Below are 23979 nucleotides of genomic sequence, written 5' to 3' on the forward strand. Positions count from 1 at the left end.
GGAACAGGCTTTAAGCATTGCCTATTTAAGAATTTCTTTTGGTTTCTAACCTCTGGCATGAAGTAAATGTGGTACAAAATATATGACCAAAGGAAATGAGGAAAATGAAGAATACAGCTAGTTTGCATGTAGAAAAATTTAGTCATTATTTATCAAGAAAATACCATGGGGCCTATCCTGAAACTCTCATTATGCTTTAGAAAAGGTTTCATTTCATCCTTGGCTAGGATCTCATTTAGCATTGCTACAAGAAATGTTTATGTGATTTTTTTTTTAACTTGTCAATTGATTTGGGGGAAAAACAATCTTTTTTATTTCGAGGTTGGTATATAGGAAATGAAACACTATCATATCCCCTGCACTTATTGATCCTTCTAAATTCCCTGTTTCTTCCTCCTCTCTATACTCCCAAGCCCTCAGGATCTCTCCCAATTCAGTAGCTTACTAGACTTTCAGAATTATGATTCAGATATACCGTATCATATATCGTATCACACTGTGACTCAGAAATATCTTCTCTGGTAAGTAAAGACAAGGCTTTCCAGTCTGACATAGAGGACCTAGTATAATTAAACCTGATCTCCTGCTCCTAAACTCTTAGTCAATGTTCAAGGATCAATTTAAATGCAGTTTCTTCAGGAAGACTTACCTGCTGGCTCTAGCTGGGTAAGATTGCTTTTTCCTATGAATCTGGCTTATAGCATTTAAACTTCTTCCATATGCTGTCTTAAACCATAGTCACCTATTCATTTTCTCTCTCCTACTACGTGGTCGACTCCTTTAAGTAAGGGCCTTTTTACAAGTCTATATTCACAGAGGGCCTAGATTAGACCTTTATAAAAGTGGAGTCCTACGTTACATGCATTGAATGAGTGAGTGAATGAATTCAATCCTCAGTTCTCAGTATTGGGGAACTAAAGTACCTATTTTTCTCAGCATTCAGAATATTGTGAGCCGATGACTTGGACCGTAAGACATTAGGAAGAATGGTCTGATTCTGCTGGAAATGAAGATGGGACTAATGAGGGCATTTAAATTTTTTTTTGTTTTGTTTAATAAAAAACTCGCCAAAAACAGTAGGAAGGAGAGAAAAAAGTCTCCATGGCAACCTCCAACGCTGTACCTCTGAAGATTCAGTTTATACGTTTAAAAAAATAAGCCTTCATTTATTCTTCCCATGGAGACTGGGACTCAGTTAACTGCTAAAAAGTTTTATGGAGGAGGTTTTAATGATATCTGTCAATTTGGGGGAAGGTAAAGAAGAGAGAAAACTTATTAAAGCTGGTGACATGCACTCAGATCAAACTCCTGCACTTTTTGATTTACCAGAATAGATGTACGTGACAAGTCATAGAGGTGAGGGCGGCGTGGGGCTCAGACCTTTCCCAGGTCATTGACCGGGCCGACCTCCTGCCATGGTCTGTTCACATGGCCCACCTTATCACACTAGCAGCTTACAAGAAAAGAAAATGAACTACATGAACTAAATGAACTATAGGAACTAAATGAACTAAAATGAACTGCCGTTAAACTGATTATCGAAAGCAACTCTTTTGGGGTGAAGACAAAAATATAAATTCAGTAAATCAACGGACGTTTATGAAGGGAGGTAGAGTATATGAGGCATAAAACTTGAAGTCAAAGTTAGATAAAAATCTTATGTGCTCCGGCACATGCTAGGAGCTCAGAAAATGTTAGATGATGCCGACGCTGGTGACAATGACAGTGCTGGTGGTGACGGTGATGGGATGATATGCTTCTGTGCATATGCCACTAGGCGGCAAAAAGTGAGTTCTTACAGAGCCATTGGCCCCAAAGAGATTGTGATTTAACCTGGGATATATAACTATCACATGTCACGAGTTAAGTAGTAATAAAGTTCAAATTTCTTAAAGCAGCATCAAGGCCCCCGAATCCATCTCCTACTACCTCTCTCCTGCTCATCTCCTGCTGCTACTCCCAACGCAGCTGACACCAACGCACAAGCCGCGCCCACTTGCTTTCTATGCTCTGGGCCCAGCAGGCACCACACTGTCATTCATCCTGCCTTTACACCGGCCCCTTCTCCTTGGCATATCCTTCCCCTCTTCAGCTACCCACCGACCCATCCTTTAGGCATCAGTTTCTTTGGAACGGACCCTAAATCTCTTCTGTGTCCCAGGACACTTGTTTATATCTTTGTAAGGAAGCATTGCTTTCCATCTGTATTTATGACACACATGCCAGCCACTGAGCTAGGCACTGGGATGCAAAGCCCAGGGGAACATGGTATCTGTCCTCAGGGACCTTTTGTTTTTGTTTTTACCATTTTCCTTGCCCTCCACAGACTGTTATGTTTCTTGAATCCCTTTTTTTTTTTTCTTACCCCAAAGGCAGAGTACAAAGTCTGATGTGTAATTGGTAATAAAGGTTGATAGGAGAAAATAATGAGAGGCATTTAGTGCAGAGCACTTAAGCTAAAGATGCTGTCGCGGTAGGAAGAAAGGAAAATGCTTATTATTTAAATAAGTTAGGTGGTAGGAGGTGGAAGTTAGGTAGACAGAGACACTGATTCAGACAAAGCTGTAGTCCTTTTGAATGGATGAATGCTAGAATACTTCTTTCTCACAAAAAGTGGGCATTCCACATCTGTGTAGCCCCATTTAATCTGATCTGTATATTGGAAAGGAGAGGAGCACAAGCCAGTGGCTGCAGAAACAAACTTATTGCATGTATATTAATATGCCTTGATTTATCTCAAAGCCAGTTACATTTTCATTTTAGAATATTCATTGTTTTTTATAATCATGTGGTAATTATTCTTCTATTTGTGTAGGCCATTTAAGAGTGGACAGAACCAAAAGGCACTATTTTTGTGCCCAGTAAGTGATTGGATTGCACTTTAAACCAGGGTAAACTTATTAGGTAGAGAGATATGTCCCAAGGACATGGCCAGATATTTGAAGCGCCAGATGTTTCCCTGCCAAGAAAGTCTTCTCCGGAGAGAAGAGAGTCTTATATGTTAGGGTGGTCTGTGGAACTCTTTCATGTGGACTATGAAAAAGTGCACAAAGAGAAGAAAGTATAGAGAATAACATTTTTATTCACTCTCCAAGAAAGGGGAGGGACATGGTATGGAGAGGTACACCAGCCTTGAGGGGTGGGGGCTGTGAGCTTTTATTGGATTACAGTTGGATAAAAAAGTTAGGGGGTTGCTGTTGGGTGGCCCCTGGGCCGTTGGGGCATGGTAACCCGAGGCTGCAGTTTGTTCCAATGTTGTCTCCTGCTCATAGCTGTAGCAAGTTCTAGTCTTGCTTTCCCATATTTTCCAGTCCTTGGGACAGCTCAGAAGAGTAAAATGGCAGTCATGATCAACAAGGTCATAGACATGCTTGGCAAATGGTGCCACAATAGCAAAGGGCACTGACTTTTATCCTTTAATTATAGGTCTTAGATTTTTTTCCCTCTTATGTGATGCTTATTTCCTTTTTTCTTTAATTTAACAACTATCTCTCAGCTTTTCTTTTTATTTTTTAAAATATTATTTACTTACTTTTAGAGATAGGGGAAGGGAGTGAGACAGAGAGAGAGAGAGCTACATCAATCTGTTGCCTCTCACATGCCCCCAAGAGGAGACTTGTCCTGCAAGGCATGTGCCCTCACTGGGAATCAAATGAACAGCCTTTCGACTTGCAGGCTAGCTCTCAATCCATCGAGTCACACCAGGCAGGGCTGCTTGTTTATTTCTTTTTGGTTCATTTGGGCAAAACATTTATTGAGGCCACAGGGTGTCTAAGTCACCATGCCTGGCTCCGGGGCTGGAGTGGGGCTGGATCAAATCTGTGTAAAGGTACTTACTATAGATTCTCAGAATTTCTAAAAGAGCATAATAGCTGATGTAGGTCTAGTCCCCCATGTACTTTCTGCCACACAAATCTATTCCCCTCCTGTCTTTTTCCATCCCACAAAGCAATTCTACACCAGAGAGGTGACCAATTTTGAACCTGAGTGTTGGATGCATTTATTGTTCCGCAAGTCTCTGTGTGAAAACAAAACAAAACAAAACAAAACAAAACAAAACAACACAAAAACATTCTGCTGATTAGAGCTGTGAGAAACTCTTCTCAGACAGGAGGGAAAATAATGATGTATTCTCTCTCCCTCTCCCTCACCCCCTCCTTTCCTGGCTCCTCCCCTCTCTGTTGCCATTACTAGACAGAAGAAAAAGGAATTGTTTCTCTTGCTCCCTATTCCGCCAGAGCTGGAGGCTGTCATTTGCTATCAGCAGAACTCATTTACTTTATCTTTAAGGAAGCTTAACTGTGTCACCTGAGAAGGGCCTCCGGAGGCAACTCCAGGGAGTTGTTGGAGCTGCTCCTCTCTCTGGAGCTGGTACCAGCATCCCAGCCCCAAGGAGTTGCTAAAGGAATTACAGATTAGCATACCTTACTTTCTCAAAATCAGGAGTGAGGCTATTTAGCCCACAAGGTAACACGATTATATATAACAGGTGTCCAACTGCCTCATGGACAGACGCTGAAAAAAACATTTTTTCTTACCAAATTATTTGGTTGTGAAGATTTTGGTGATGACCACAGTTATCAAAAATAGTATTCCTACGGCCAAGGGGCCGAGATTGATGACTTTTGAGTTTTTTTGTAGTAGATAAATTTAACCTCTAAATACTATTTCTTTTTTTTAAAAAACATCTTTCATGTACTGTTTTTACTGAAGGTCATGGTGCTCACTCCCCAGAAGAACTGATGAACTGTACATGAGGGAACTGAAGTTCATAGACTTTAAGTATAAGCTGCCACAGTCATCGAGTTAGGAAGTAGTAAAGCTGGGACTCTGCATCACATCTTTATATTAGAAGACTAGTGCTTTTTTTATAACCTGTCCAGATGTATTTTTATTTACTAAATAAAAATTCTTAGTTGATTTCTTAGTTTAATACAGCTTATGACCTGTTATTATAGGTTTAAAATTTTTCCAGCAGTGCTTCTCAGAATTGGGAGGGGTATCTATATCTAATATGATCAATTAAAAACTAAGCATGATCAACGACCTCATAGCAGGGACAAGCTGGTTTGATCATTGGAGAGAGCAAACCCAGGACTTTTCCCTCGGTAACACCATTTCTGAAATGAGGTGTGATGGGTTTTGCAGGTGACTGTAAAGTAATCATAGCTTTCACTGTGTGTTTTTCAAACCATTTTATTTTATTACTTGCTGTACTTCTAAATGTTGAGTTTTTACATCGTGTTGTTGATGTAATAGGGGTTTTTCCATCTCTACTTTTAAGACCCCTTTAACATTGATCCTTCTCATGTGCATAGATTTTAGATGATTTCTAAAGCTGTCTCTGAGAGCAAAACACAATGGAAGAGGCCGTCCTTTTAAACTGATACTAATCATTATCAGTAGAACCATGTTTTGTGTTAAGACTATGGCTGGATTAAATTGACAGGCTGTGGTCTAATCCAATTGAAACAGGAAAATATCCTTTATCATTTATATTCAAGATGCTGTGCTTGCTTGGTTTTAATAAGCTAATAAAGAAAAAGGTAGAGAGCTTGGAAATTCAGTCAAAGAGAAAGGTATACAAACAGCTAATGAAAATATAAGGCTGAATGAAATACATACATATTACCCTATAACAGGTAAATATTGCTATGGGGGCAAAGGTGAAAAAGCAATTGAGTTGGACAGGGAGCCTGAGGGAAGGCTTTCCAGGCATTCGAGCTGGGCTTTCATGGGTGAAATGGATTTCTTCCATGTAGGAGTATGTGGGGAAGGGGACTCTAGGCTGAGGAAATATCAAGAACAGGCAAAGGAAGAGGGATATGAAAATGTGTTTAGGAAACCACAAGTGGTTAAGAGAGTTTGAAATATGGCTTGAAAACTGCAGTAAAGGCAAGGTGTATCGGGGCATGAAATAGAGCAGCAGCAGTAGTGGTATTTAGATGCATAGGTTTGCCAGATTTAGTAAATAAAAATACAGAATGACTAGTTAAATTAGAATTTCAGCTGAATGACAAGTAGTATTTTATAGATATGTGTCACAAGTATTGGCTGAGGTACACACATACTAAAATTATTTGCTTATCTAAAATCTAGACTTAACCGGGCATCCTGTATTTTATTTGACAACACTATGGGTAGAGGGGAACTAAGGGAAAGGCAGATGGAGAGTAAGGACAAGACACAAGAGTGACAGTATGGCATTTGAATTTGTTGAGTTGAAGCTTCTCATCTGATCTTCATCCCCTCATCCTTCTCTAAATGCCTAACAATAAGAACGGAGAAGCCTGATAACTGAGGGGAAGCTGTAGCTATTTTACATTATCAAATCCTAAGGGTGAATTAAAAATATGACAGCCTTTGTATTGCATTTGAATGCCACCAGAGAGCCGTTACTGCAATAGAGGCACTAAGTAATCAAGTGGACAAAATGACTTGGCCAGTTGACATCGCCAGCATCTGTCCCTGATCACCACAGACACCCTAGTGTTTACACAATGGATTATGAATGAGGTAACTATGCTGGCAAAGTCACAAGCTATGTATAGAGCCAAAGGCAGGGTGTTATTTATGTGTCTCCAGTAGATAGAATACACGGATCAAAGAACCTAGGGATAGAAGTAAATGTGGCCATGTTCTTGGTCTCTCCCAGTGACCCATCAAGGTAATTTCTATTTCCTGTCCTCACAACTCTAGGCTCATTGGTTCTAGAGCAAGGCTCAGCAAACCAGGGTCAATGGACCAAATCCTGCCCACAACCTGTGTTTTCATAGCCTGAGGGGCTGAGAACAGATTTTACATGTTTAAAAGGTTATATACATATAAAAGAGAAAAGGAATATTGACAGAAACAGAATAATATGTATGAGGCCTTAAGAACCTAAAATATTTACTCTCTGACTCTTAAATGAAAAAGTTTGCTGATCCCTGTTGTGGAGATCGTAGGTCCAAGAAAGGAAGGATTCTTCTTCAAGGGGGTACAGTTAGAGTTCCACTAAACTTAAAGCTACAACTGCCACCAGGTTTCTTGGGGTCATTTGTGCCCGTAGGTCAGCAGGCAAAGAATAGAGTTAGGGGCAGAGGTATTTGACTTTGCACGTCACAAGGAGATAGGGTTATTGCTGCATATTTTTGGCAATTGATTCATGTGCTGGGGCATTTCTTGTTAGTCTTATGCACAGTTTTAACTTGATCTGCAGGTGCAGCAACCAAGTTCTGATAAAACACTCAGAACCCACATAGATGAGGGCTACTTTGTCAGACAAACCAGCAGTCCAGTGGAAGTGCTAGATGAGCCAGCGGGGAATCTACAATGGGTATTGAAGGAGGGAAGTGATGGATATCAGTTATAGCCACAGGACCAACAACAGCAGTGTTCACTCTCTTTCATGAAATTGTGACCAACCAGAATCCCAGAAAAATATTGTCTGGATGAACTAAAGGTCATGTTGATATGAGTGGTGCAAGGGGTGGAATGTGGTGGGTGCTCTTAGTGTTTCACCCAGATATCATTTACCAGACCAGTGGATCTACCTCATGGTGGCTTCTGATGGCTCATAGTTGCCCATTTCTCTTGAGCATTGCCCTTGGTTGCACAGGAGAAGCTGCTTCACCTAGGACCTTTTGGTAGTGACTGATGACATGTGGGAGCAAAAGGCCATTCTTTTTGCTACAAAGTGGGACCAACTCTGTAGGGTCCTTCATTCTCCAGAGCTCTCTGTGGTATTGAATTAACGTTATAGTCTCTAGCCAAAACAGAGCTCACATTCTTGCTTTGTTTTTTCTTTAGGTTCTGCTTCCAGGAGACCTGAACTAAGGCAAAGTACTACATGATCTGATCATTGCATTTCTTGCTAATCTCATTTCCTACTACTTTTCCTCTTACATATTTGATTCTAGCAGTAATAGCCTCCTTGCTGTTTTTTTGATATGCTAAGCATCTGTCATTTTCAAGGAGGTCTTTATTTTATTTTTTATTATTGATTTGAGAGAGAGAGAGAGACATCAGCTTGTTGTTCCAGATATATGTGCATCCATTGGTTGCTTCTTGTATGTTTCTTGACTGGGGATTGAACCTGCAACTTTGGTGTATCAGGACGATGCTCCAACCAACTGAGCTACCTGGCCAGGACATCAAGGTCTTTGTAATTACTCTTCCCTACACCTGAAACCCTATTTTTCTCAATAGCAACTAGGCTCACTTCCTCACTTCATGCACATTTCTAATCAAATGTCACCTATTTAGAGACACCCTCTCTGAATATGATTCTGACATAATGCACCCTGCCCTTCTATCTCCTTGTTCTTCATTGTTTTTCAAAGAGCCTATTGCTATCTGATGTTGTATTGTACTTTTTTTTTCCATCTGTGTATTATCCATCTCCCTGAAAGAATATAAACTTCAAAATGATAGGCAATTTTGTATTCCATTTGCTGCAATATCCTCAGTGCTTATAACGCTGTCTGGCAATTAGTAGGAATTAAATAAAGAATGTTACTGTATGACAGTCACTCTACTTATTTATAAGTTGTGAATCTTGAATTCAAATCTAGATTTGTCCGCCTCCAAAAATCCTGCTTTTGGCTTTGATCTCTGTCACTGTGCTTTCATTCTTCCCAGCTCTCCCATTTACCAACTCAATCTAATTCACCTGACATCAGAATTCCAGTGAGGCTAACATTCCTGACATCCCCTCATATTTGCTAAGGTAATGCCATCTGCTAAAACAAAACATTTCAGTGGTTTAACACAATCAGATATTTTTGGTCATATAAATCCCAATGCGGGTAGTGTTTGAGGAGGATAGGTTGGTGTTTTTTTCTATGTAATCACTCAGGGTCCTAAGCTGATGGAGTTATGGCATCATTATATCATAGAATGTGAAAAAAATCGCATAGCATTTTTTTATTGGCCATGTTTAGAAGTGGTACACATTACTTCCATTCACATTGAATTGACCAGTCCTCAGTCACATTGCCCAATAGCAATGCAGAGCAGGTTGAAAGATGCATTTTCTAATATGCTAGCCCTTTCCAATGGAAGGGATAATGAGTCTTTGATGAGAAACTAATCAAATCTACCACATGCTCACTCTGCTACCAATGCACTCCGCTTTCCAAATCAGAGCACACTAACCCTTCCCATGGGGGAAAATCCAGTATTCCATTTGCTTACTGAATCTTGATTACCCCACAGGCAGAATCTCTCACTATTTGACTAGCCTTGATCTGGTGAAGAGAAGTGGGTGCAGGAGCTCTTTCATCTTCAGAGTTTTGTAGAGGAGCAAAGAGAATCTTGTTCACAAACTTACCTTACTCATCTGAATTTCTCCTTTGTGGTCACTATTTCCTTAAGCTTGAGACTCTGGCATTGCTTGGCAATTTGTTTTTTTTCTCACAAAAATAGATGGCACTAAAAACTGTAGCAAGTGTCTTACTATGCAAGGTATTCAGTATAACTTTACCTCTCCCAATATATACTCTTTGATTTTGACTATAATATTTGTTAGTCATTGCTTAAAGTGTGTTTGTTTAGAAATATTTCTCGTTTGCCCCTTTTCTATCTTACTCTACATTAATTAGGGAGAACTACGGCTGTCGTATCTCAAGTAATACAAAAGAAATCATTATTTTATTGGAACACATAACCTGCAGTTTACAGGGGCAGTAGTCAGTTTCTGGGTTAGAACCCTTGGGCACCCTCCCATTGCCAAGTGAGTTAGCCCCATATCTAGGACTGAAGAGATCATTGAATAATATAACTTTCTTTTCCATGCTGAGAGCAGTGTGGGTAATAGTTTACACTTAATCTTATATTTGCTGGCGAATAAAGTGAATGTGAATTCCTATGGATAATGGTAAGATCTGAATTATCTTAGGCTGGGAGGCATTGGAAGAGAGGTAGATAGAAAGATGATAGACATGTAGATTAGACAGATAGATAGATAGATAGATAGACAGTTTTCTGTTTATTCTTTTGGCCATTATAGATTATTACAGCAATAATACCCAATTAATTACACCCACCAATAACCACACCCTTGGATAGTCCCTTCCTAAATTGACTCTGGGCTTGATCCTATGGTTTGTTTTGGTCAATAGGACATCAAAACACATAACACAAGCAACAACTGTTTCTGGCCTTAAATGCCATGTCCTTAGTCTCAATGTCAGAGAAATTAGCACTGAACTCAGTACAAGATCAAGTAGATAGAATTTATTGAAAAGAGCTTGTGCACAAGGGATGGACCAGAAAAGAGAAGTTGAGCTCCCTGAGATGTTTTTGTGGATGGCTTATGTAGGGACCTTGGGGTGGAAGTAGGGCTTGGGAATTAGGATGAGGTCAGTTGTGCCACAATTGTAACCTGGGGGTTGTCGATCCCACGGTGATCACAAGATGTTTTCCATGGTCAATGGACCCACTCAAAAGGCCTATAAAATAATGCTTATACAAATATTCTAGTTACCATTTAATTGACGAAACAGCTATTTTGCAGAATATAGTGTTAAGAAAGGTTAATTTCAATTACAGAATTTAATTGAAAGCAAGGAGTCATAGCCAGGCCTATAAGATGGAGTTCTTTCAGTCACGATGGAATCCAAATGTGACTCCTGCACTGTCTCATAACCTGTTAGGTGCTGGAATGTTGAGGCTCACCCTTAGAATGCTCATGTTGAAGCCTAGGTTATTCTACTGGAGACCTTGTAGAGGTTTACCAAGGTTCTCTGGCTGGCAGCCCCAGATAACCAATGGATATGTGACTGAGGCCACAGAGGACCACTCAGCTCCAGCTGAGCTTCCAGATGATTACAGCTTCATGTGGGACTCCTGGGGAGACCGAAAAACTGTCCAGCTGAACCCCGCCCAAACTGCAAAATCTTGAGCAAATAAATTGTTGTTACTTTAAGACTTGGATTTTGGGGAATTGGTTACTTAGCAATAGATAACTGATAGAACTGTAGCATACTTACTTGGAAACTATATATTGCAAGTGTGATAATTCTCAACATTTCTATTGCAACAACCCTAACTCTAGCCACTGTCGCTTGTCATTGACTTCTCTGCAGAACCTAACTTGGAAATGATGCAGGGACCTCGGGCTTCCAGCTATATTCTTTTGCCACTCTCTTTCCTTAGTTTCCTGAGGAATCTTCTATCTCTATTTTCATTCTACATTTTTGTTCTCCATTTCATACGTGCTCTTGATCCAGTGATACTTTTTAAGTCTCTTCCAACTGTGTTGACCATTCAGAGTTAAAAGACACTGACTACATAGTCACAGGATTAATTGGGTAAATGCTTCTAGATCAGTCTTTTCTTTCCCTCCTTAAAATGGGGAGGTTGGGATATATTTATATTCTTGTTCATTCTCAGTGAGGTTTAATTTTAATCTTTAGCCCATCTGGTAATTTCTCTACCTTAATAAAAAATCTCTGTATTGCTTTTCCTTGAAGCCCATCCAGTTAAAATTTAATCTCATGGGCATGATGTACTGTATGTTAAAATGGAAAAAGAATGAGCTCCAGAGCTTCTGGGCATAATTTTGAGCCGTGGTTTTTCAGTATTCTAACTTTGTAACTATAAGACATTTTACTAGTATACCTGAACCTCAGATTTTCAATTTATATAATGATAGTTTCTTTTGTAGGTTTATTGGTAGGATGCAATAATGAAAATTAGAAGTTCCTTGGAAAGTTCCTATAAGACAAGGCAGGCAATGCATGAATGGTCATCATCATCATCATCATCAAGATTAATAATAATAATAATTTATAACTAGTTGACTCTAAAGCACAGTCTTCTAGCTATATCTGAATTTATTGATTTATCCATTTTAAAAAATTGGTTATTTATTTGCCTGGTGCTTTATGAAAATTGAATGATATCAGAGGACAAATAATAATAGCCAATAATTATTAAGGACTCAACATATAACAGTCATGTTTCTAAGTATTTTCCATGTTTTAACTTGTCGAATACTCCCAAGAACCCTGTTAGAGAACACACTGTTTTTGTTCTTATTTTATAGAAGAGACTAGAAATAAACAGTTCAAGTAACTATTTATGTTAGTTCAAGGCAGTTTAGCTGATAAGTACAGAATCAGAATTGACCCAAGGGGATGTAGTTAGAAACCTGTTCTCATAAACACTCTTCAGTGGTGTATTCCTGTCCCTTCAGGATTCATTTAGATAAGTAAACACCAAATTCTTGAGTGAAGTCAGTTTATTCTTTGTGCTGTACACAGACTTCCATTTATCGCTTCCCTTGTTTTTATTCTGACTTTAGCTCATTGGATAAGCACCTTTCCCTGTATAGCCATGAATAAATCATACTCTGTAGAGAGTGAAATCCATCTCTGCCTCCCCGCTTCTCCCCAAGACAGGAAGAAGCACCTGGAGAGACAGAAAGGACCCTCTCTGTTTCTACTTGTTATGCCTACTTGACATAGATACAAGTTTAAAATGACAGAACTGAGAATACCTTTGGGACCATCCTCTAGCCCTCTCCTTAAGCATGCAAAGTGATGGAGGCACTTTCTTAATTCATTGTCATCCACTCTTTTATTCACCAAGGGCTGAGGCCTCCTAAGACCCAGCTTATACTTTGCACTGAAACAAATTGCTCCCGGGTTTCTGCAAGGAGACTCCACCTAGGAGGCGAGGGCTGCAGGGACCACGCAATCCAACCCTTGCACTGCTGTCAGGTTGCCATGATTTAAAAATGCTGGTGTCACATTTTAAATAAAGGGACTCCTGAAACCTTCCTGAAGCACTTTTGGTTGCTCTCCTCTAAGATGTTTTAGGACTTTTGAGTCATATTTTATTTCTAACAAAAAATTTTTGTTGAAATTTTAGTTTTTTTAAAAGGGTACGTAGGTCAACTCATTCTCAGGGCAAAGGAAACTCAATCTGAGGTATTTAATATATTTATATTGAATTATTATAAATGTATGCCATTTTGGTTAGCTCATACTGTACTTGAAATTGCTTCTCAGAAGGAGGAAGTGAGCATTTAAAACTATGGATTTTAGAAGGAAAAACATTTATTTTAAACAGTTCACCACAAGTTATGTTATTTCAGAACTCCTGGAATCCAGTTGTTTATCATTACTACAGTTAATTAAAATTCTCCATAGAGGAGTTTCCACTTTATATTCTGAAATAATGGTAGGGACAAAAATGTTACAGACATATTGCTTTTTACTTTTTCTCTACTGTACCAGTGATTTTCAATCAGTATGCCACAAGAATTTTTAAAATGTGGCATACTTGACTATATAGTCAGGAGCACTGGCCTCTTTTCCCTTATGTTGTCAAATAAAAAGAAATGACAACAGTCAACACAACAATAGCTGCCCAGTGTGAATAAATCAAAATTATACCTATATATATATATTTTTTGTCAGACTGGCAACCACTTTCTGGTTACTTCAGAAGGCCCAGGAGAGGTCCCTGTGATTTACCTCTGTGACTCTTGAAAGTTTTAACCAAGTGGAGATTTTTTTTTCCCTTTAGAGCATTGTCCAGAATCCAGCAAAGAGAAATTGAATGTTTTTCTTGGAAGCTTCTTCTAGTTACCCACCTTCATGCTCCCCAATTATAAGTTCGCTTGAGCAAACAGACCGTTATGCACAGAGTTCTATTTAACCCATGATATTTTACAATGAATTTATTTATTTTTTAAGTGAAAAATAGAAAAAAAAGGCTGTTGAGACTTGACACATAAGGAATTCTCTTCTGTGAAGTTAATTGGAGTTGGGATAGTATCAGTCATTTTATCTATATATCTAATCAATACCTATTTATTATCTATATATATCTATATATATAGATATATGTATATACACACACACACCTATATCAGAATACAACCTAATTGTTGAGTACACAGGTTCTAAATAACAGCTCCTTTGTTTTGAGTACCTATTATTAGGTTCTGTATTGAGATCATCACAAAAATGGTCTCAATCCTCCACTGATCTTGGAATGTATATATCACTATCACATTTTATAAAAAAGGAAACCAAGGCTCACATAGATAAAGTAATTTTCCTCAGTCAGGAAGTAGCAGTGTTCATATCAGGATTAACTTTCAAACACAAATTCTTTCAGATATCTATGTTATTTCTCCCTCTTTTTTATTAGGAGACTAAACTTACTATTTGATGGTCAGTAAAATAAACATGGAAGGCACTGTCACATCTTTTGTGCTGATGACAAAACATGCCCCATATTTTAAAGTGATTGGTTCATGCAACCCTGGAGACTTTAGAGACATTTTGAAGGTAGATTGTAGAAATTGCTACATTTATGAGATGGCCTGAGCAATTAACAAAGTTAAGAAAGAGAGTAGTGGTTTAAAGCAATGATGAATTGTCATATTTATCAAAATATTTTGTGAAGTTAAATTACAGAAGGGATCTTTCCCTCTTTGCCTAAGAAATTCTCTACTGGAAAGACAGTTTTCAATTAAAAAATACAGCAACTATTGATATTGAAATGTTAATTAATGAAACAGGGAAGTAAAACATAAATGCTTTTATAGTCTTGATGAGTATTTCCTTGCTGTTCTAAAATTGTAGAGAGCTTTTGTTTGTACTTGCCTGCCTGGTTTACCTTTAACTTGGCTTCACTGAATAGGCTTTATTTGTTGTGATTATAAACTTCAAGTCGTTATAAACAATCTCAACTCTCATGTCACTGCAGGAAGCCCTAACCTGCAATCGACTGCAAGTAGACCTTTGTGCAGAGACCTTTTTGATCTCTAAGGTTAGGCTTTGCTTTGGTCTCCACAGAATTTTTTATTAAGGAAAATTTTTAAAAGATTTTATTTATTTTTAGAAAGAGGGGAAGGGAGGAAGAAAGAGAGGGAGAGAAACATCAATGTGTGATTGCCTCTCACCGGCCCCCTACTGGGTACCTGGCCCACAATCCAGGCATGTGTCCTGACAGGGAATTGAACCTGCAACCTCTTGGTTCGCAGGCCACCACTCAATCCACTGAGCCACAGCAGCCAGAGATCTTTGCTGTTTTTATTTATGGGCTGAACATCCACTTTAGGGAGCCCACGTGGCTCTTTCACAGCACAGATAAGTTCAGTCTGGTCTTAATGGTTCTGAAAGAATTGGCTTCTGACTCTAGCTCAGGTTTTCCTCCCAGGCATTTTTTATTGTTGAGAGGATATGGGGAAACATACCAGTTCTCTGTTCTCTGGAAGGCACCATGGGCATTGCTGTAATTCAATAAGGATTATTACTGAAAGGAGTAATAAAACAGTAGGAGTAATAAAACGGAATGATAGCCCAGTACATGGAGGTAGAAGTGAAACTGCCCAGAAATGGTATAAGTTTTGATCCATTTATCAGAGCAATCTTGAATTCAAGTCAGGGATGGACAAGAAAAAAAAAAAAAAGAAAGAAAAAAGAAAAAGTCAGAGGTTAGTTTATATTCAAAATTCTTTAATAAATAAAACATCATTTTAAATGAAATGTGGAAGACTTGTTTCTTGCTTGTTTTTCTTTTGTTTGGCAATTCACCAGAGTCCAAACCCTATCAATCCATTCTAATTAGTTCTTGATTTATATGTTGAATTAGTCCCTGATGTCACATTGCAGTGGATTTTGGGGATAGTGCTATGTGTGAAAATGTGCAAAGAAGGAAGAAAAATACCTTCCTTGGTCTAAAAATGAATCTCTACTGCTTGAAGAATCTATTTTTTCCTTTACTTCCTTCCCTCTCTCCCTCCTTCTCTCCCTTTCTTCCTTCTTTTTTCCCCATTGCTCTTTGTTTTGCTTTGGTTCCTTTATCTGTTAAAAGATGGTGATACTGCTCAATCATAGTAGAGAATTTAGCATCTTTCTAAATATTTTTAATTATGTCTTTAAAAACAGAATCAGATGTTCTTAATATATCATGTAATATGTCATTTATCTAAACATATAAAAATTCCCAATCAATTAAGTGTTCTATACACTGTATTAGACCTCATATTATTCACAAGAATATATGTATTTTATCTAGTTTTAATTCTGTGAAATTTCAATTTGTGAAATTGACAAAATTTCTTAACTTCTCAGTGTCTAGGTTTCTACATCTGTACATAGGGAATGTTCTGAGAACCAAATGCATCTATGTTGGCAAAAGTGCTGTAAAAATGTATGGATTGCCTATATCCAAGGAAGTTAGTAGTCATATAAGATACAGATTTGAATTTGTGGGATAATGTCTTTTACTCTCTCCCATTTATTTAGTACTGTTTGGCTTAAGAATCGGTGTATTTCTTCAGAAGTTAAAACGCTTAACTTTAACTTCTTTAAGTATAACTGAGTCCACTTCTTAACTTTTTGTTATATAATCAGCAGATTTGGAAATTTTATAAAGAGCTAAACCAGAAATTTCTTTCTGATCAATTATGTGGCTCAGGTGATTGGCTTACCCATTTGTTTTTTCAATACACACTCACCTCAGAAAATTTTGACTTAAGTATAAGGGAGAAGAAATGAATTACCTATAATACTATACTATTCTTAACCAATATTAACATTATAGTACATATTTCTTTGGTAAATATATCTGTACACATACACATACATGCATATATACATATATAGATATGTATATAGTATATAAATATGTTATACATAATATATAGCATACTTATATTTATGTATTATATTTATATATTTATATATTTATGTAATACATAAATATGTTAGACATTTCCTATTTACATATGTGAATATGCATGCATATATAACTAATACATATTTATGTATTATACTTATAATAATTACATATATAAATATATGTTATATGTAATATATGTAAGCATAAATATATATTTATATAATACATAAATATGTTAGAGATTACATATTTACATATATAAATATTCATGATATACAGGAATATAAATTTTAATCACCAATATTTATCTTTTCATATATTCCTCTTACTAATTTTACTTACATATATATGTACATATATGTTTTCTAGTTTTATGTTATAAAACAGACTGTGAAGAACATTCCCATTGCCAAATTTTATAGGTGATAATTTTTATGCAATATGCTATTTTCTCAATCCTATTTAAGTCACATTTTGAACTGTGCTGACTGTTTTCACACCATACAGATAGAACCAAATGAAAGCACATTTTGGCAATCCCAGACATAGTCACATAAAAAGTCCTGAGCCCTCCTCCTTCCCGCTCTATTCTTTGATTTCACTCTGGCTGCTTTTACTATCCTCAGATCCTCTTGGCTTAATCTGTCATTCCTGATCCTCAGTTTAGCCCTTGGTCTTGACAACAGATCTGGCTGCTTCTCTCGAGTTTTAAACCTTGGCGTGCTCCTCTGGATGAAGTTTACTCTCCCCATCTGGCTATTCCCTCCTGACCATTCTGGGAAACTGGGAAGCCCAAGCAAACCTGAGCTTGACTGCCCTGTTGTCTGGCTGCAACTTAAATGCATGGCAGGGATAGAACAGTTTAGAGCTGGAGGTAATGGGCAAATTATGAAAGTCTTGAGTGCCAAGGTAAAGAGCTTAAAACGTTTTCTGTAGACATTGTGGCCCCAATAAAGGTTTTATACAGGGTGTGCTTTAGAGAAATTAACTTCGCATTTGTGTGTAAAATAAAACACAGGAAAAGATTAGAGACTAGATGCTACCAGAGTGAGCCACGTAATGGGCACTCTGGGTCTGCATAAAGATAGAAATAGAGAGAGAGGAAGGGAGGGTATGACAGATTAAAAACAAATTGGTGGGACTTTAAGCCACATGAACATTATTAGTAGTAATAATATCAACAATATTATTAAAAAGATCTTACTATGTGCCAGATATTATACTATGTATTTTACAAACATTATTAGCTCATTTAGTTCTTTCAACAGTCTGAAGTAGATGCACTCATTTTCCTAATCTTACAAATGAAGAAACAGAGGATTAGGAAAACAAGGAGCTTGCCTGGGATCACACAGCTAAGTGGCCTGCCAGTCTAGATTTCTCATATTTCAGTGCCCATTAACACTCCTGACTGAGTTAACCTGGAAGATATTAACAGAAATAAGGAATGCAGAACAGGATCACTCTATTGTTTGTAATTAAAAAGAGGAGGGATTTTTTTAGGAGATATTATTCTTTTAAACTCTAACTACAGCTTCAATGACGGCTTCCGATTTTCAAGATAGAATACTTTTTATTCTATAATGAATTGAAATAATGGCCCATCCCCTTCTTTCTCCAAATCCCTTACAGAGTTTCCTATTTACGTGGAATTGAGCATTTTGCATTCTTGAAGCTTTGCCTAAATTGTGATTACAGAATTAGCCTCCTGCCGTTTTAACTCTGGGGCTGTGAAATGAGAACTCATGATATAGGTATAGTAACCCAATTGACACTGATACTTTTCAGCTGCTGTTTCTTCCCATACAAATAAAACTGCTGCCAAAGATATGTATTAGTTCCTGGTATAAAATTCACTGCATTTAATCCAATACAATGCATTAAGTGAAATATCTAGGTGACATTAATTTTGTCGCTAGAGGATATGGTCATATAGGAGACTCTGGGATGGTCTGTTGGGTAAATATAAGGCCTATTCTTGGGTTGTAAATGTAATACAAAGAATTCCTTCTCCCTAAGATTAACTTCCATTATATTACATATGTACTGTGAGTTTTCCAGCTAGCTATACCTAAAGTAAATAAATATCACAAAAGATTGTATTATTATAGTAAAGCTTTTTTTTAATCTCTTCTGGTTAAGAAATAAAACACATTATAGCCAATTATTCATCATCCCTGGAGCCTGCACTATAAATAATTGGGGAGTTGCCTAAGTTAAAGCAGTGAGACAAGAGAAGGAAATAAAGATAGACTGCAAAAGAAGAAATAAAATTGTTTTTGTTCACAATTCTCTATGTAGAAAATCCCAAGAAATGACAAACTATAAAACAACAACTAAAAGGAAAATGCCAAACTACTGGATTGAATAAGCAATTATAGTAAGGTTGCAGGATATAAGGTTAATATACAAAAGTCAGTGCTTTCTCACACACTAGAAATGAGCAATTAGAACTTGAATTAAAAACACAATGCTATTTTCATTATATCCAGAAAAGAAAATAAATGCTTAAGCATAAAACTAATAAAATAAGTAAAGGATCTACATAAGGAAAACCAGAAAACTAAGGAAGGGAATTAAGAACATCTGAATAAATGGTGAGATAGTCTATGTTCATGGAGAGGAAGATTATTAAGATGTTAATTCTCCTCAACTTGATCTATAGATTCAATGCAGCTCCAATCAAACTCCTAGTTATTTTGTAGATATTGACAAACTTATTCTAAAGGAATAATCTATATGCATATGGAAAGGCAAGTGTTCAAATGATCAACAAAATGCTGAAGTAAAAGAATAAAGTTGGAGGGCTGACTTGACCTGACTTTAAGACTTGTTATAAAGCTGTAGTAATCAAGGCAGGGTAATTGTGCTGAAATAATGAAGAAATATGTCAATGGAACAGAATAGAGAGTCCAGAAATATATCCCCACAAATATACTTAACTGATCTCTGACAAATGCAAAGGCAATTCAATGCCGAAAGGACAGTCTTTTCAACAAATAGTGCTGGAACAACTGGATGTCTACCTATAAAAACATGAAACTAGACACATATGTTATACCCATCACACAAATTAACTCAAAATACATCATAGACCTAACTGTAAAATGCCAAACTATAAAATTTCTAGGAAATAATATAGTAGGAAATCTAGGTGGCCTCATGTTTGGTAATAAAGTTTTAAATATGACACCAAAAGCACAATCCCTGAAAGGAAATTGATATTGGACTTCATTAAAAATAAAACTGCTGCCTGCAAAAGATGATGTTAAGAGAATGAAAAGACATACCACAGCTTGGGAGAAAATATTTGTGAACATGTACCTGATAAGGGATTTATATTCAAAGTATACAAATAACTCTTTTTCTTAAAAATTAAATTTTATCGTTGATTTTTATAAGTAGTAATGGTATTGTGGTCATTTTTTAAAAGTCTTTGTCCTTAGATACTGAAATAGAGATAGACATCTTTGGAAAAATAATGTAGTATACCAAAGAAATATTTTTCTTCTTTTTTTTAAATTAAAATATAGTTGGCATAAAATGTTGTATCAGTTTCAGGTGTATAACATAATGGCTTGATATGTATACCTTGCAATGTGATCACTGCATTATCTAGTAATCATTTGTCATCAATACAAAATTATCACACTATTTTTTGTTGGTTTAAAAAAATTTTTTATTGTAGTTTTTTTCCATTACCATTTAGTCCCCTTATACTCTCCTCTCCCCCACAATCACCACATTGTTGTCCATGTCCATGAGCCCTTTTTCCTTTTTGCTCAATCCCTTCACCACCTAACTTCTCCCACACCCCTTAGCTGTCATTCTGCTATTTATAAGTCTTTTTATTTCCCCTGTTACTTCAGTTTTTTCATTAGATTCCACACATGAGTGAAATCATATGGTATTTGTCTTTCTGTGACTAGCTTACTTCACTTAGCATAATGTTCTCTAGATCCTTCTTTACTATCGCAAGGGGTAAAATTTTAAAAAGTGTATATATAAAATGAGCAAAAGATCTGAAAGCCACATAACCAAAGAAAATAAAGAGATGACAGATAAGCATATTAAAAGATGCTCAAAATCACATATTATTAAGGAATTTCAAATTGACATGAGATACCACAATGTAGCTCTTAGAAGGACTAAAAATCTAAAAACCTGACAACACCAGATGCTGACAACGATGTGGAGCAACAGGAACACTTATTCTACGTTGGAAGGAATGGAAAATGGTACAGCTACCTTGGAAGAGATTAGCAGTTTCTCACAAAGTAAAACTTAGTCTTATCACATGATCTAGCAATTTCACTCCTAGATATTGACTGAAATGAGTTGAAATTTACATTAACACAAAAGCCTGTACACAAGTATTTATAGTAGCTTTATTTATAATTTCTCAAAGGTGGAAACAAAGAAAATGTCCTTTAGTAAGTGAATGGATAAATAAACTGTGCTACATTCAGACAATGGAATATTATATAGTGATAAAAAATCAAGTTATCAATCCAAGAACGATATGGAGAAAACTTAAATGCATACTGCTAAATGAAAGATGCCAGTATGAAAATCTGCACACTATAGTATTATAACTAATGAATTCTGGAAAAGGCAAAGTACAGAGAGAATAAAAGGACATGAATTTGGGGGAGAGGATAAATGAGTGAAGCAAAGAGGGGTTTTAGGGTGATGAAACTATTATGCATGATACTATAAAATGGGTACCTGCCAACATGCACTTGTCCAGACACATAGAACTGTTAAATTCTTAATATTCACTATGGAATTTAATTAATAGTAATGCATCAATATTGGTTCATCAACATAAGAAATGTACCACACTCATGTAAGATGTTAATAAGAGAAACTGTTGGAGGCAGAGGGAATATTTGGATACTCTGTAATATCTACTCAATTCTCTCTAAAGCCCACCTAAAAAAATAAAGTATATGAATTAAAAAATATATTTCTTAATAACATCACTGATATCATGAGAAATATCTTTATATATAAGGAAACTGTCAAGCTCATGAGAGCAGATACAAGTTTTACAAAATTTTATATTTTGCTTAAATCTCAAATCTTTTCATTGGCAACAAATACTGTCCAGTTGCTTTCCTTGAAGTGACAGGCTCATTTCATTCATTTTTTTAAAAAAAAACCTTGGAAAACACCCAAGTCCAAATAATCACACTTCATCTGTTCTTTCAAGTAAAAATGGTGATCCAACAAAAAAGCAGCTAGTGGAGCTTATAGCTCCAACACGACATTGTGCTTTTCATCTTGACAAACATCATACTTCAGTACGCAGCAAAAATTTCAGTATTCTGACCATTTCACCATGCAAAATCCTAAAAAATATTATTTTTCACGATTCAAGTGAAGGTACTTTTAAGTGGAACTGGCTTTTTGAATGTCAGTACTCTGATTACTCGTGAGGCGGCTGCTTTGATTTGGGCTTAGGTACCAGCAGTCTTACCCCTCTCCCACCCCCCCATTTCTTTGGTACCAACCTTACAAATGTCAACCCAGCAAAAAAGAAAAGTGGCGCTTCAGCATTATTATAGTTCTGACCTCATAGACCTTCCGAATGGGTCTTGGGGGGTCTGAGAAGTGTTGGCTTACATTTTGGCCCTGTGAATCCTTTATATTTTTTCAGTTTTAAACAATGTGTTTAAGGTTATTTGAGCACAATTCTTTTTATTTTCCACAGAGGTTTGGTCTTTTTTTTTTTTTTTTTCCATCTGACTGACTCATTTTGATAGTATTTTGTTACTTATCTTTTATTCTGTCTTTTTAGTTCTTTAACTCTTTCATGTATTTTTATGTTCTGTACTTAGAATTCTGACTGAGGTCAAAAAGATGATGTTTGGTTGAACTTAAAATGAGAAATCCAGAGGGTATAAATTAGGGATTCTCTGGAGGATATTGTATTTGCTTCTTGCCTGGAGCCAGCTAGTCCTACTCTTTGGGGACCGTTTCTTTCCTTTTGAGGATCCTGGCTCACTGCAGGCATGCGCACCATCTTGGCAGCTGCTCCGGAACATCTTCAGCCTTCTCTTTGGTTTATTGAGCAAAATTCAAGTTGCAGTTTACTGATTCTTTTCTTTGTTTTATTTCTTTACTTCCTCATGAAACAGATGCATTAAACATATTTATTTATTTCTATTCAGGGATTTATTCATATTTTATGGATGGGAGGCAATAGAGTTTGAAAAGAGACCCTGCACTTGCCTGGATTGTGGTTTTTCAAAGTACCCCCCTCCCCTTGTACCCATACTACAGGCAACCAAGATCTTTGTTTTTTTCACTGCATTTATTCCTACCTAGAATAATATCTTTAAAATTTACCTGTTTGTTGTTTATCTACTCTGTTACAACAAACCCTCCAAAAGGGGAAGGTTTTTTTTCCTTGCTTTTGTTTGTATTCCTATGAGTAGAGTATAGCCTGTAGCAGAGCAGATTCTCAAGAATTGTTTATTGTATGAATGAACAATTGAAGTTCAAAATTCCATCTACTGAAGTTAATCAGTAAAACTGCTGCTCAGTTGGAGCTGGAAGCTGACTGCCTCCTAAACCCCAGATGCTTGACTCTGTTTTCCTCAGGAGGCTTCTGTGTTCATCTCCATGTACTTCTGTAGACACTTGGACTGACAGCATAGGGTCTCGTCGATGACCTTTGCTTATGAATGAGACTAGTGTATCCCAGAAAGTGAAAATGGTTTGCTCATGGTCACAATGACTGGTTTCCTGTGGAACTTGAACCACAAGTGCCTATTCACATGTCAAGTGTAAATCTTCACTTCTCCTAACTCCAAGGGGTCAGAGGCATTCTCCAACTGGTTACCATTAGCTTGAAATGAGAAATATAAAGAGGGAGAGCAAATGGGGGATTGGTTTGGAGGTTGAGGGGATTTCCAGGTCAAGGTATGAGTCAAGCAGAAGAAAGAAATTTTAAGAGTTGGTTCTGAAACCATTTCAAAAATTATACCTTTATGACTGCTGAGAAGATTTATTCTTACTTGTAAACTCTGGTCATGGAATTCGAGCTAGGTAGGAGGCTATTGCATCTTGTTGAAAATGAGTACTACCTCTCCAATTTGCAAAACACAGCATTTGAGCAAATAACAACCTTTTGGTGTTTGATTTGTGTGTGTGTGTGTGTGTGTTGTGTGTGTGTGTGTGTGTGTGTGTGTGTGTGTGTGTGATCACCTCTCATTTCTCCTGCAAAAACCTCTGATAAATATGACTCATTTTTATATCTGTGTCAGATGATCATTATCAAGCCTTAGTATCATTTGTGTGCCTTTGAAATACTTCTCTGAATTTTCCATATCTTGTCAAATC

General features: G+C 36.9%; 1 pseudogene; it reads left to right on the plus strand.

The window, feature by feature from the left end:
* The first annotated feature begins 1673 nt into the window (after positions 1-1673).
* Positions 1674-23979, plus strand: part of LOC129080673 (heterogeneous nuclear ribonucleoprotein A1-like) — an 86799-nt pseudogene continuing 64493 nt past the window's right edge.

This window comes from Pteronotus mesoamericanus, unplaced genomic scaffold (assembly GCF_021234165.1).
Source record: "Pteronotus mesoamericanus isolate MK-2021 breed Mesoamerican mustached bat unplaced genomic scaffold, CSHL_Meso_final contig_90, whole genome shotgun sequence".
Taxonomy (NCBI): Eukaryota; Metazoa; Chordata; class Mammalia; order Chiroptera; family Mormoopidae; genus Pteronotus; species Pteronotus mesoamericanus.